We start from the raw sequence: 15,209 nt of genomic DNA, 5'->3' as shown, positions 1-15,209 counted from the left end.
CAAAGGGAGCACCAGTGGCAGCTGGATCCAATGAAGATGCAGAGCAGTTACCATATACTGCCCCGGGAACCAGAGAAAATGTCTCACAGTTCGCTTCTGCCGTGCCATTAGAACCTCCTCCCAATCTGTAGTACAGGGAGCTTTTTGGAAGCGGGAACCAGTAAACATGGTTTGTAATCCTGGCTTCCCCTTGTGGCAAAAATGTTTATCTTGGACAACTACTTATTCCTCTAATATTGTTTTTGCCAAGACTGAAAATAACTACAATTAGGCTAAAAGCCTATTGTGCTTGACCCAACAGAGAGAAAATTGGGCTTGACCCAACAGAGAGAGCCAGAGACTACTTGTTAAGAAGGACAATAAGCTTGACTAACTCTACTCAGTCAATACAATTAATCTTTATTCGGATAAAATATCCATTAAAAGAATTGCACAGATAACATTTTACAAAAGATCTTCATAGCAAATCTATATAAAATCTATAAAAATGATCTCATAGCATGGACAGTTAGAAGTATAAGCACAGGGAACTAGATACCAGTCCTGGTGTTGACTCCATGATCAGCAATTTAAAAGGTATTATCATAAACATCAGATGAGGGATACTTAATGGATTATTCATTTTTATATCCTAAAATGTACAGGTATAGCAGCTGTTTCCTTCTTTGAATGGCATAAGAAACATAGGCAGAAAATCGATAGCACAGATTCACGGTATTAAGATTTTTAGAAAAATTAAAGGCATCTTCATAATATTTGTTTTACTCTTCCCCAGATCCCTATAAAAATTACATAAAAGTAAAAAATGCAATGTCGGCTGGTTGGACTTTACTCTTTGGTAATTCAAGAATTTTGGGGATCTGTTTTCTAGCACTGCAGGACATGATAGAATTTTGATATGTTCAAACATCTTTATTGAAATTATATTGCAAGAGCAAGGAAATAGCAGTAGACTACATAATATGCTACGGTATTTCATCAATTAGAAGAAGTAGTAGACAAGAGAGTCATAATCTGACAATGACGTGAATTTTGCCATGAAAAAATATAATCATACAGTGTACCACCACCACCGACAACACCATCACCCCCATGAAACATCTCAAATTCAAGCTCCCCACTGATGAAAAGACAAGCATCGGAGGCACCCTTGCATTGTGACCCCCAGGCCCGCGCTCCAGCTTCTGCAACACAATCGAAGACTTCATTGCGACCTTAGCCTTAGACTCCTAGCACTACATCTTCCTCGGCAGACTAAATTTCCATATAGATGACCCCTGTGACAGAAACACCACACACCTCCTAGATAGTATGAGGAGCCTTGGATTGACCCAGATTGTCCACGGCCCTATGCACCACGGAGGACACATGCTGAACATAATTTTTACCTCCAGCAAACGCATCAAATACAGTGATGTCACTGAACTCACATGATCCGATCACTCCATCATCCACTTCAGCATCTCCAGCCCCCAGATCGCCACCCCTAAGATTACCAACACCCCACCCCCCCCCACTGGAGGTGCAACAAAATCTCAGAGACCAGCTGGGTGAATGCCCTCACACCTCCATCTCTGCTACTGCCACCAACCTTGAACTGGGAGAGAAAAACTTCAACGTTTGGATCACCAATTGCGTGGGTGGCATCACCCATTAAGAGAAACATCCAGAGAAAATCCTCCAAAAAGGCCAGCTGGTGCATCCAAGAACTCAGAACAGTGAAATGAGACAGGAAACAGTTGTAGAGGGGTGGTGCACCTGCACGAGCACCTCTGACAGGGCAGCATTCAAGTTCTACCTCAACCTCTACCACTGCCTGCTGAGGGCAACAAAGAAGACATCCCTTTCTGCATGCATCAAAACCAGCGCCAACAACACAGAGGACCTTTTCAACATCATTAAGGAAATATCCAACCTAGCTGCCAGCAAAAGCAACATCACACTCTAACAGGAGGTGTACAACAACCTCACCCACTTCTTCCATGACAAGATCGCAACAATATACAGACGCTTCAAACCCTAACCAACACCTTGACTTTCTCAATTGATACCCCACCACAGTAACTGACATGAACCACACACTGACCACCTGGAACATCCTCTCCACCTAGGACACCAACACCATCTCGAAATCCATCCACTCGGGTGCTCCCACAGACCCATGCCACATTTTCAACCTCAGAAACCAAAGGATTGGCCAGGAACTCAGCACCCTACTCAACACCTCTATCACCACAGCAACATTTCTCGATGCCTGGAAATACCGCAAAGTCAGACAACTACTCGAAAAACCCTCTGCCAACCCAAGCAAACTCAAAAACTACTGGCGAATATCCCTGCTCCCATTCTCAGCTAAGGTACTGGAAAATATCATCAACAATCAACTCATGACACAGCTGGAGCAGAACCAGCTGCTCAACGCCTCCCAATCTGGCTTCCGCAGCAATCACAGCACCAAAACCACCCTGATCGCAGCCACTGACGACATCTGAATCCTCCTCGATCGAGGAGAAATAGCAGCTTTGATACTCCTCGATCTCTCTGCAGCCTTTGACACCATATCCCACCATACACTGTTCAACATACTCCACCACATCGGCATCCAAGGGGACCCTCTCAGATGGATGACCTCCTTCCTTACAGGAAGAACTTCTACCTCTCTCTACCTCTCTACACGCACACAACACTAATCCTTATGGGTTCCACAGTAGTGTGCTACTTGCGCTTCAAAACCGAAAAAGGGGTAGCAAGCGCTATATAAATACAAACCTCTTTCCCTCTTCTATCCCACCACCTACCCTTCTCTACCCAATTAAATGAATACCATTTACACTACTCCAATTACTTCATATTTTACAATACTAATTTTCAACACTATTCCTTTATGGGTTCCAGAGTGGTGCGCTACTCGCCAGAAAAGTGCTTCAACAACCATCGGGGGTAACAAGTGCTATATGAATGCAAACCTTTCTTCCACTTTTATCCCTCCGCTATCCTTCTCACTCCAAATAACTAATACCCACCACTGAAATTACCTTAATATTTCACCATATTAATTCACCACTAATCCTTTATGGGCTTCCTGAATAGCGCGCTTTAACACCCCATCAGGGGTAAAAAGCGCTATATAAATAGAAACCTGTTTTTTCCTCCTCCAGCCTTCTGCTATCATTCCAAATCCAAATAACTGACTAACCTATCCACCACTTAAAATGTACTTGCATGTTTCACTATACTTAATCAACACTAATCCTCTATGGGTCCTGGAGTAGCATGCGACTCGCCGAAAAAGCGCTTTGATGCCTGGTCAGGGGTAGTATGCGCTATATAAATGCAATTACAATACAATACAATACAATACATATGCATATATATATATATATATATATATATATATATATATATATATATATATATATATATATATATATATATATATATATATATATATATATATATATATATCAAATGCTCCAAACACCAGCCGGTTGCACTCGTGAGCGGGTGCACGCCAAAACGGGGGTGTACCCGTTGTATTTATCACAGCTACAGACAATCCACAAATCCTTAGTTCGTAAAGAAAGCAGCACACACAGGGGGTAGTTCCACATGGATTTAATGAGGGAACTTACAGCATACGACGCGTTTCGCCAGAGGGCTTCGTCAAGATATGCAAAGGGCAAGGCGTTTCAACTCATTATAAATCAAAAAATCTTACTTCCGCTATTACAATGAAACATAATAGAAATAGAAACATAATAGCAACAGGGATCTGTTAGCTTATTTTTGTCTCGATAGTGTAGCAGCGAATATTAGGGGTGGCGACCGCCTTCTCAAACTTAGAAGGCTGGAGTCGAGATACATCATCGACTTGCAGAGTAAACACCCTAAAGGTCTTAATATGCACAAAGAACTTTCAGTCCATTTGGGTTAATCTGCATGTACTTATGATGGTGACGAATGTTGGCACATGCATTGTATTCTCAATTTGTCATTACAGTCCATACATGTTATTTGTACTTCTGGTTTTAGGATCACATGATTGTTATCATTGTTTAGAATTTGTTCTTACATCCTATATTATTTTGTTACTTCCCTTGTACAGGTGCAGTACTCAGGCCCATCCAGGGCTAGATTTAGGCTTGCCATTTTTCTTCTTGAGACTGTCTGGCAATGATATCATTCAATTTTCTACAGATTGGGCACCATGTTCAGTGTACTGTTGGCTATAAATTGGAATCAAAGTAAGATTGTCATGGAATCTGTAAGAAGACGCTCTTGGACATACCAAAAGGTGTTGATATGTGGCTTCAAAAAGATTACAGCTGAAAGTAACAGACAAAAAGAAGCCTTCTTATGGCCCTATCTTGTAGCTGAGCCTAAACTCTCTTACATCTCTGAGGAATAGGATTTTCAGATGCCATAATTATAGACTGTTTTTACAACCAGAAATTGCATTGGTGAGTCTATTACTGTGGCATCCAAGCTCTATGTATTATCTGGAGCATATTGACATGTGCGTCCTTGACGCTCCGGGGGGAATCAGCTGTTATGTTTATATAGTGTCAGTATTTCCACTACATATGTATACTAAAATAGGGCACTTGCAAAAAGCAAAGCTGAATAAGGGAGTGCAGAAGGAGGAGGAGAAGTTATAACTATCCTGTCTAGAAATATGTACATGATTATTTGTGAGATTTGAAATATATACAAATATCTTAACTGTACATAACAGTTTCCTTGACTATTTGAATAAATTGTGCTAATCTGGAAATGGGATGGTGGGATGTGTGTTCTCTCGCACGGGTTTGTCTTTTGGTATTTATTATGTAGATGGGCTACAATAGGCGTAGACACAAGATCCAACACGTATCCATTTATAGGATCTACATCTACTATTTGGAGAGGATCTCACAGTGGCTAAACTCTCTGTCAATTGAATAAACAGACTCTATGTGAGGAGAGCTCCACAAGGGCAAAATCCTCATCTATAGTGGGCAGGGACCAGTTATAAATGATGCCCCCAGTCACATCCTCTTTCCTTACTTTCAGATTTATATCAAGCACATCTTCCCCTTCTCGGGTTCCCTCAATGGGTCCAAGCAATCATATTTTGCCAACTAGACTACGCCAATTGTATGAACCCAGGTGCCTTTCCATTTAATTTCTGCAGGGTCCAGCAGATTCATATCACAGCATCCAGGCTACTGCTCTACTTCCAATGGCAGGACCATATTACAGCAGTCTTTCCAAATGATCCTTTGGCATCAAGTAGTCAGAGCAATCTCTTTAGAGGAACACTGTATTACTTATCAGCAAATTAGTGGCACAGGACTCATATTCCTTCAACAAGAATGTTTAAAGTACCAACTAAGGAGGAGGTTAATATCAAATTCAACACCACTGAAAATGTTATTTGGGTGTTGATGGTTTCTCAGTAGAAAGCGTTAAGCTCTGTAAACTGCCCAGATTTCAATCAGAAAACGCACTATCATTGTTTATTATAAAGAGGAGCAAAATAAGGCTTTTCCCTCTGACTGCATCAATCTTACACGATATCATTGAGCCCCGAATTGGGTATCCACGTAGTATCACAATGATATTACTAAATCACATGTGCTACTCTTCCACTTCTCGTGCTACTCCTTCACCTCTACCTGCAGCGCCACATTCTCAACAATTAGTTTGGAGCACAAATCAGAGCCTCAGGCACCCAACACCACAACTGCGCACTAAACGTCTTTTTAAAATCTACACTTCAACTGTATTAGAAAGACTGTAAAAACAGAAAGTGTTCAGGCCACACACTCCAAACATTTTTTTTATCAGGCGTCTGTTATCTAAATCACGAATGCAGATATGCAGAGGGTAATATAATATCTATTATCATTATTGTGTGTAGGAAAAGGTGACAATAGTTGTAGATAGCTTATTAAAATCTTCACATCTCCATATATGGTTTATGCCATTATTTTTATGTATATTTGGTATAACAAAAGGAATTTTAAACAAACCAGGATGCTAAGGTTTAAGTTAGTACAGTACGGAAAAATACATACAGGAGGCCTTGTGACTATAAGAAGGGTTGTTTTCTTGTGTAAAGTGTTTGCAACACACAATCTATGAGATACTAAATATTTAAATGTGTGAACGTGTTTTTATTAGTACATGATGGACAGCCCACCCAACCAATAGCAAACCATGACAAACTAATAAAAAAGCTAATGGTTGAAGGGGGCTGATGTAAAGCTCACTCTCTCTCTGTTAGTGCTTCTTATACTTTTTAAATGAAAGATAACTTAAGGTCTTCTACGAAGCTAAAGGTGCTTGTTCCAAGAACTAAAAAGGGTTCCAAAATACATCAAATATACACCATTTACACAGAATTACAGAATACCATACAAAGGATAGTTTTGGCTATCAGCTGAAATGATCTGCAATAAATCTACAGAATGCCCACATTGCAAGGGAATTTTCCATCCACTACCGTCAGTGTAGTCCCGTTGACTTAGACATCATCACCCTTTCCATATAGTCACAAGGGTAGAGGGTCTAATAGCAAGAATGGTGCAGTCCAGCGGACCCCAGTGTGTCCTTATAAAGATGAATGGCTGGCACAAACATGCCTGCACCGTAATGTGCTTTCAAGAATTCCTACTAAATCTAAATAAGGTCCACCAGGTTACAGCCCAGCAGTTGAAATTCATCAGAGTATATTTTTTTTGACAGACAATTTTCTTCAAGTGTCTAATGTGCACTCAATGGAAGACTCCCAGTGGATAGTCCGCAGGCAGCAACATTCCACGATGCAGTAGCAAGTTCAACAATAGATTTTACATTCTTCTGTCGCTGCATGTTCCCAAAGGTATGGGACTACCGCATTGGATCGTTAGACGACAGCGACCACTTGCCACAGGAAACCACGGTAAAAGCACCTCTAATATCTTATCCACTGCCTGCAAATGCATACTCCCTAGAATACACCTCCAATGAAACAAGCATTGAAAATGCAATAGTTCTCGCCCTCACTTAAGTTAAAGCAATTCTGATTGTAACTAGGTTGCTTTTTAGCTTTGCTTTTATTAGTGTTTTTCAAACTTTCATGTACATAACATGCATATGTATGCATATATGTATATGTATATCTATGCATGCTTTTATACTTGTATTTATTATAGATATGCAGATGTATATACATGTTTATATATGTATGTATGTATATATATATATATACACATACATATATATAAATGCATTAGTATAGTGAAACATGCAAGTACATTTTAAGTGGTGGATAGGTTAGTCAGTTATTTGGATTTGGAATGATAGTAGAAGGATAGAGGAGGAAAAAAGGTTTGTATTTATATAGCGCTTTTTACCCCTGATGGGGTGTTTAAGCATGCTATTCAGGAACCCCATAAAGGATTAGTGGTGAATTAATATGGTGAAATATGAAAGTAATTTCAGTGGTGGATGTTAGTTATTTGGAGTGAGAAGGATAGCGGAAGGATAAAAGGGGAAGAAAGATTTTCATTCATATAGCACTTGTTACCCCTGATGGGTGTTGAAGCACTTTTCTGACGAGTAGCACACCACTCCGTAACCCATAAAGGAATAGTGTTAAGAATTAGTGTAGTAAAATATTAAGTAATTTGAGTAGTGGAAATGTTATTTAGTTATTTGGGTAGAGAAGGGTAGGTGGAGGGATAGAAGAGGGAAAGAGGTTTGTATTTATATCCTGCTTGCTACCCCTTATAGGGTTTTGAAGCGCAAGTAGCACGCTACTCTGGAAGCCATAGGATTAGTGTTGTGTGCGCGTAGGGAGGTAGAGAGAGGTAGAGGTAGAGGGAGGTAGAGAGGTAGACAGGTAGAGGTAGAGAGGGAAACAGGTAGAGAGGTAGACCGTTGGAGGTAGAGAGGTAGACAGGTAGCGGTAGAGAGTAGAGAGTAGTAGAGAGAGGTAGCGAGTAGAGAGAGAGTAATAGAGAGTAGAAGAGAGAGAGTAGTAGAGAGTGAGTAGTAGAGAGTAGAGAGTAGTAGAGAGTGAGTAGTAGAGAGTAGTAGAGCGAGACAATAGTAGAGAGTAGTAGAGATAGTGAGTAGTAGAGTGAATAGTAGAGAGTGAGTAGTAGAGAATGAGTAGTAGAGAGTAGTAGAGAGTGAGTAGTAGAGGGTAGAGTAGTAGAGAGTAGTAGAGAGTAGTAGAGAGTGAGTTGTAGAGTGAGTAGTAGAGAGTAGTAGAGAGTAGAGGGTAGAGTAGTAGAGAGTGAGTGGAGAGTAGTGGAGAGTGAGTAGTAGAGAGTGAGTAGTAAAGAATGAGCTGTAGAGAGTAGTAGAGTGAGTAGTAGAGATAGTGAGTAATAGAGGGAGTAGTAGAGAGTAGTAGAGAGTGAGTAGTCGAGAGTAGTAGAGAGTGAGTAGTAGAGAGTGAGTAGTAGAGAGTAGTATATAGTGAGTAGAGAGTATAGAGTAGTAGAGAGTGAGTAGTACAAATTGAGTAGTAGGGAGTGAGTTGTAGAGAATAGTAGAGTGAGTAGTAGAGAGCGATTAGTAGAGGGTAGTAGCGAATGCATAGAAGAGAGAGAGTAGTTGAGAGTACAGTCGAGAGTAGTAGAGAGTGAGTAACAGAGAGTGAGTAGAAGAGAGTAGTAGAGAGTGAGTAGTAGACAGTAGTAGAGACTGAGTAGTATAGAGTGAGTAGTAGAGAGAGTGAGTAGTAGAGAGCGAGTAGAAGAGAGTGAGTAGAAGAGTAGAGAGTAGTGGGGAGTAGTAGAGAGTAAGTAGTAGAGAGTGAGTAATAGAGAGAGAGTAGTAGAGAGTAGAATAGAGTGAGTAGTAGGGAGTGAGTAGTAGAGAGTAGGGAGTAGTAGAGAGTGAGTAGTAGAGTGAGTAGTAGAGAGTGAGTAGTGGAGAGTGGAGGGTTGAGTAGTAGAGAGTGAGTAGAGAGTAGTAGAGAGAGAGTAGTAGAGAGTAGTAGAGAGTAGTAGAGAGAATGAGTAGTAGAGAGTAGTAGAGAGTGAGTAGTAGAGAGTAGCAGAGAGTGGGCAGAAGAGAGTAGTAGGGAGTGAGAAGAGAGTAGTAGAGAGAGTGTAGTAGAGAGTAGTAAAGAGAGTGAGTAGTAGAGAGTAATAGAATGAGTAGTAGAAAATGAGTAGTAGAGAGTAGTAGAGAGTGAGTAGTACAGAGTGAGTAGTAGAGGGTAGAGTAGTAGAGTGAGTAGAAAGTAGTAGAGAGAGAGTAGTAGAGAGAGTGAGTAGTAGAGTAGTAGAGAGTGAGGAGTAGAGGGTAGAGCTGTAGAGAGTAGACAGTAGTAGAGAGAGAGTAGTAGAGAGTGAGTGGTAGAGAGTAGTAGATAGAGTGAGTAGTAGAGAGTAGTAAAGAGTGAGTAGTAGAAAGTGAGTAGTAGAGAGTGAGTAGTACAGAGTAGAGGGTAGAGTAGTAGAGAGTGAGTTGAGAGGAGTAGAGAGTAGTAGAGAGAGTGAGTAGTAGAGAGTAGTAGAGAGTGAGTAGTAGAGAGTAGAGTAGTAGAGAGTAGAGCAGTAGAGAGTAGTAGAGAGAGAGTAGTAGAGAGTAGTAGAGAGTGAGTAGTAGAGAGCAGTAGAGAGTGAGTAGCAGAGAGTGCGTAGTAGGGAGTAGAGGGTAAAGTAGTACAGAGTAAGTAGTACAGAGTAGAGGGTGGAGTAGTGGAGGTTGAGTACAGAGAGAGTAGTAAAGAGAAGTAGAGAGTGAGTAGTAGAGAGTAGTAGAGAGAGTGAGAAGTAGAGAGTAGTAGAGAGTGAGTAGTAGAGAGTGGTAGAGAGTGAGTAGTAGAGAGTAGAGGGTAGAGTAGTAGAGAGTGAGTAGTACAGAGTAGAGGGTAGAATAGTAGAGAGTGAGTAGAGAGAGAGTAGTAGAGAGAGTGAGTAGTAGAGAGTAGTAGAGAGGGAGAAGTAGAGGGTAGAGTAGTAGACTGAGTAGAGAGTGAGTAGAGAGTAGTAGAGAGAGAAAGTAGTAGAGAGACTGAGTAATGGAGAGTAGTAGAGAGTGAGTAGTAGAGAGTAAAGGGTAGAGTAGTAGAGAGTAAAGGGTAGAGTAGTAGAGAGTGAGTAGAGAGTAGTAGAGAGAGAGCTGTAGAGGGCAGTAGAGAGAGTGAGTTGTAGAGAGTAGTAGAATGAGTAGTAGAGGATAGAGTAGTAGAGAGTGAGTAGAGAGTAGTAGAGAGAGAGTAGTAGAGAGAGTGAGTAGTAGAGAGTAGTAGAGAGTGAGTAGTAGAGAGTGAGTAGTAGAGAGTAGTAGAGAGTGAGTAGTAGAGAGAGAGAGTAGTAGAGAGTGAGTAGTAGAGAGAGAGAGTAGTATAGAGTGAGTAGTATAGAGAGTGAGTAGTAAAGAGTACAGTGTAGAGTAGTAGAGAGTAAAGGGTAGTGTAGTAGAGAGTGAGTAGAGAGTAGTAGAGAGAGAGTGGTAGAGGGCAGTAGAGAGAGTGAGTAGTAGAGAGTACTAGAGAGGGAGGAGTAGAGGGTAAAGTAGTAGAGTGAGTAGAGAGTGAGTAGAGAGTAGTAGAGAGAGAGTAGTAGAGATACTGAGTAGTAGAGAGTAGTAGAGAGTGAGTAGTAGAGAGTAAAGGGTAGAGTAGTAGAGAGTAAAGGGTAGAGTAGTAGAGAGTGAGTAGAGAGTAGTAGAGAGTGATTAGTAGAGAGTAGTAGAGAGTGAGTAGTAGAGAGTAGAGGGTAGAGTAGTAGAGAGTGAGTAGTGGACCTTGTTGAATTACTGTGTTAATCATTCTCATTCTTCTTAAAACATGGTGCGTGTCATGATTGTATTTCCTTTAAAACAAGAAAAAAGAAAGCCTTCTTATGGCCCTATCTTGTAGCTGAGCCTAAACTCTCTTACATCTCTGAGGAATAGGATTTTCAGATGCCATAATTATAGACTGTTTTTACAACCAGAAATTGCATTGGTGAGTCTATTACTGTGGCATCCAAGCTCTATGTATTATCTGGAGCATATTGACATGTGCGTCCTTGACGCTCCGGGGGGGGGAATCAGCTGTTATGTTTATATAGTGTCAGTATTTCCACTACATATGTATACTAAAATAGGGCACTTGCAAAAAGCAAAGCTGAATAAGGGAGTGCAGAAGGAGGAGGAGAAGTTATAACTATCCTGTCTAGAAATATGTACATGATTATTTGTGAGATTTGAAATATATACAAATATCTTAACTGTACATAACAGTTTCCTTGACTATTTGAATAAATTGTGCTAATCTGGAAATGGGATGGTGGGATGTGTGTTCTCTCGCACGGGTTTGTCTTTTGGTATTTATTATGTAGATGGGCTACAATAGGCGTAGACACAAGATCCAACACGTATCCATTTATAGGATCTACATCTACTATTTGGAGAGGATCTCACAGTGGCTAAACTCTCTGTCAATTGAATAAACAGACTCTATGTGAGGAGAGCTCCACAAGGGCAAAATCCTCATCTATAGTGGGCAGGGACCAGTTATAAATGATGCCCCCAGTCACATCCTCTTTCCTTACTTTCAGATTTATATCAAGTGCATCCTCCCCTTCTCGGGTTCCCTCAATGGGTCCAAGCAATCATATTTTTCCAACTAGACTACGCCAATTGTATGAACCCAGGTGCCTTTCCATTTAATTTCTGCAGGGTCCAGCAGATTCATATCACAGCATCCAGGCTACTGCTCTACTTCCAATGGCAGGACCATATTACAGCAGTCTTTCCAAATGTTCCTTTGGCTTCAAGTAGTCAGAGCAATCTCTTTAGAGGAACACTGTATTACTTATCAGCAGATTAGTGGCACAGGACTCATATTCCTTCAACAAGAATGTTTAAAGTACCAACTAAGGAGGAGGTTAATATCAAATTCAACACCACTAAAAATGTTATTTGGGTGTTGATGGTTTCTCAGTAGAAAGCGTTAAGCTCTGTAAACTGCCCAGACTTCAATCAGAAAACGCACTATCATTGTTTATTATAAAGAGGAGCAAAATAAGGCTTTTCCCTCTGACTGCATCAATCTTACACGATATCATTGAGCCCCGAATTGGGTATCCACGTAGTATCACAATGATATTACTAAATCACATGTGCTACTCTTCCACTTCTCGTGCTACTCCTTCACCTCTATCTGCAGCGCCACATTCTCAACAATTAGTTTGGAGCACAAATCAGAGCCTCAGGCACCCAACACCACAACTGCGCACTAAACGTCTTTTTAAAATCTACACTTCAACTGTATTAGAAAGACTGTAAAAACAGAAAGTGTTCAGGCCACACACTCCAAACATTTTTTTTATCAGGCGTCTGTTATCTAAATCACGAATGCAGATATGCAGAGGGTAATATAATATCTATTATCATTATTGTGTGTAGGAAAAGGTGACAATAGTTGTAGATAGCTTATTAAAATCTTCACATCTCCATATATGGTTTATGCCATTATTTTTATGTATATTTGGTATAACAAAAGGAATTTTAAACAAACCAGGATGCTAAGGTTTAAGTTAGTACAGTACGGAAAAATACATACAGGAGGCCTTGTGACTATAAGAAGGGTTGTTTTCTTGTGTAAAGTGTTTGCAACACACAATCTATGAGATACTAAATATTTAAATGTGTGAAAGTGTTTTTATTAGTACATGATGGATAGCCCACCCAACCAATAGCAAACCTTGACAAATTAATAAAAAAGCTAATGGTTGAAGTGGGCTGATGTAAAGCTCACTCTCTCTCTGTTAGTGCTTCCTATACTTTTTAAATAAAAGACAACTTACGGTCTTCCACAAAGCTAAAGGTGCTTGTTCCAAGAACTAAAAAGGGTTCCAAAATACATCAAATATACACCATTTACACAGAATTACAGAATACCATACAAAGGATAGTTTTGGCTATCAGCTGAAATGATCTGCAATAAATCTACAGAATGCCCACATTGCAAGGGAATTTTCCATCCACTACCGTCAGTGTAGTCCCGTTGACTTAGACATCATCACCCTTTCCATATAGTCACAAGGGTAGAGGGTCTAATAGCAAGAATGGTGCAAACCAGCGGGCCCCAGTGTGTCCTTATAAAGATGAATGGCTGGCACAAACATGCCTGCAACGTAATGTGCTATCAAGAATTCCTACTAAATCTAAATAAGGTCCACCAGGTTACAGCCCAGCAGTTGAAATTCATCAGAGTATATTTTTTAAAGACAATTTTCTTCAAGTGTCTAATGTGCACTCAATGGAAGACTCCCAGTGGATAGTCCGCAGGCAGCAACATTCCACGATGCAGTAGCAAGTTCAACAATAGATTTTACATTCTTCTGTCGCTGCATGTTCCCAAAGGTATGGGACTACCGCATTGGATCGTTAGACGACAGCGACCACTTGCCACAGGAAACCACGGTAAAAGCACCTCTAATATCTTATCCACCGCCTGCAAATGCATACTCCCTAGAATACACATCCAATGAAACAAGCATTGAAAATGCAATAGTTCTCGCCCTCACTTAAGTTAAAGCAATTCTGATTGTAACTAGGTTGCTTTTTAGCTTTGCTTTTATTAGTGTTTTTCAAACTTTCATGTACATAACATGCATATGTATGCATATATGTATATGTATATCTATGCATGCTTTTATACTTGTATTTATTATAGATATGCAGATGTATATACATGTTTATATATGTATGTATGTATGTATATATACACATACATATATATAAATGCATTAGTATAGTGAAACATGCAAGCACATTTTAAGTGGTGGATAGGTTAGTCAGTTATTTGGATTTGGAATGATAGTAGAAGGATAGAGGAGGAAAAAAGGTTTGTATTTATATAGCGCTTTTTACCCCTGATGGGGTGTTTAAGCATGCTATTCAGGAACCCCATAAAGGATTAGTGGTGAATTAATATGGTGAAATATGAAAGTAATTTCAGTGGTGGATGTTAGTTATTTGGAGTGAGAAGGATAGCGGAAGGATAAAAGGGGAAGAAAGATTTTCATTCATATAGCACTTGTTACCCCTGATGGGTGTTGAAGCACTTTTCTGACGAGTAGCACACCACTCCGGAACCCATAAAGGAATAGTGTTAAAAATTAGTGTAGTAAAATATTAAGTAATTTGAGTAGTGGAAATGTTATTCAGTTATTTGGGTAGAGAAGGGTAGGTGGAGGGATAGAAGAGGGAAAGAGGTTTGTATTTATATCCCGCTTGCTACCACTTATAGGGTTTTGAAGCGCAAGTAGCACGCTACTCTGGAAGCCATAAGGATTAGTGTTGTGTGCGCGTAGGGAGGTAGAGAGAGGTAGAGGTAGAGGGAGGTAGAGAGGTAGACAGGTAGAGGTAGAGAGGTAAACAGGTAGAGAGGTAGACCGGTAGAGGTAGAGAGGTAGACAGGTAGCGGTAGAGAGTAGAGAGTAGTAGAGAGAGGTAGAGAGTAGAGAGAGAGTAATAGAGAGTGGAAGAGAGAGAGTAGTAGCGAGTGAGTAGAAGAGAGTAGAGAGTAGTAGAGAGTGAGTAGTAGAGAGTAGTAGAGCGAGAGAATAGTAGAGAGTAGTAGAGATAGTGAGTAGTAGAGTGAATAGTAGAGAGTGAGTAGTAGAGAATGAGTAGTAGAGAGTAGTAGAGAGTGAGTAGTAGAGGGTAGAGTAGTAGAGAGTGAGTAGAGAGTAGAGAGTAGAAGAGAGTAGTAGAGAGTGAGTAGTAGAAAGTGAGTAGTACAGAGTAGTAGAGAGTAGAGGGTAGAGTAGTAGAGAGTGAGTGGAGAGTACTGGAGAGTGAGTAGTAGAGAGTGAGTAGTAAAGAATGAGCTGTAGAGAGTAGTAGAGTGAGTAGTAGAGAGAGTGAGTAATAGAGGGAGTAGTAGAGAGTAGTAGAGAGTGAGTAGTAGAGAGTAGTAGAGAGTGAGTAGTAGAGAGTGAGTAGTATATAGTGAGTAGAGAGTATAGAGTAGTAGAGAGTGAGTAGTACAAATTGAGAAGTAGGGAGTGAGTTGTAGAGAATAGTAGAGTGAGTAGTAGAGAGCAATTAGTAGAGGGTAGTAGCGAATGCATAGAAGAGAGAGAGTAGTTGAGAGTACAGTCGGGAGTAGTAGAGAGTGAGTAACAGAGAGTGAGTAGAAGAGAGTAGTAGAGAGTGAGTAGTAGACAGTAGTAGAGACTGAGTAGTATAGAGTGAGTAGTAGAGAGAGTGAGTAGTAGAGAGCG

At 40.4% G+C, this 15,209-nt stretch overlaps 1 protein-coding gene across 2 annotated transcripts in view; it reads right to left on the bottom strand.

Moving 5' to 3' along the window:
- HACD1 (3-hydroxyacyl-CoA dehydratase 1) overlaps window positions 1–15,209 on the bottom strand; it is a 139,546-nt gene that overhangs the window by 961 nt on the left and 123,376 nt on the right. The window lies entirely within an intron of this gene.

This window comes from Lissotriton vulgaris, chromosome 10 (assembly GCF_964263255.1).
Source record: "Lissotriton vulgaris chromosome 10, aLisVul1.2, whole genome shotgun sequence".
Classification (NCBI taxonomy): domain Eukaryota; kingdom Metazoa; phylum Chordata; class Amphibia; order Caudata; family Salamandridae; genus Lissotriton; species Lissotriton vulgaris.
This window is presented reverse-complemented; position numbering and strand designations above follow the sequence as displayed.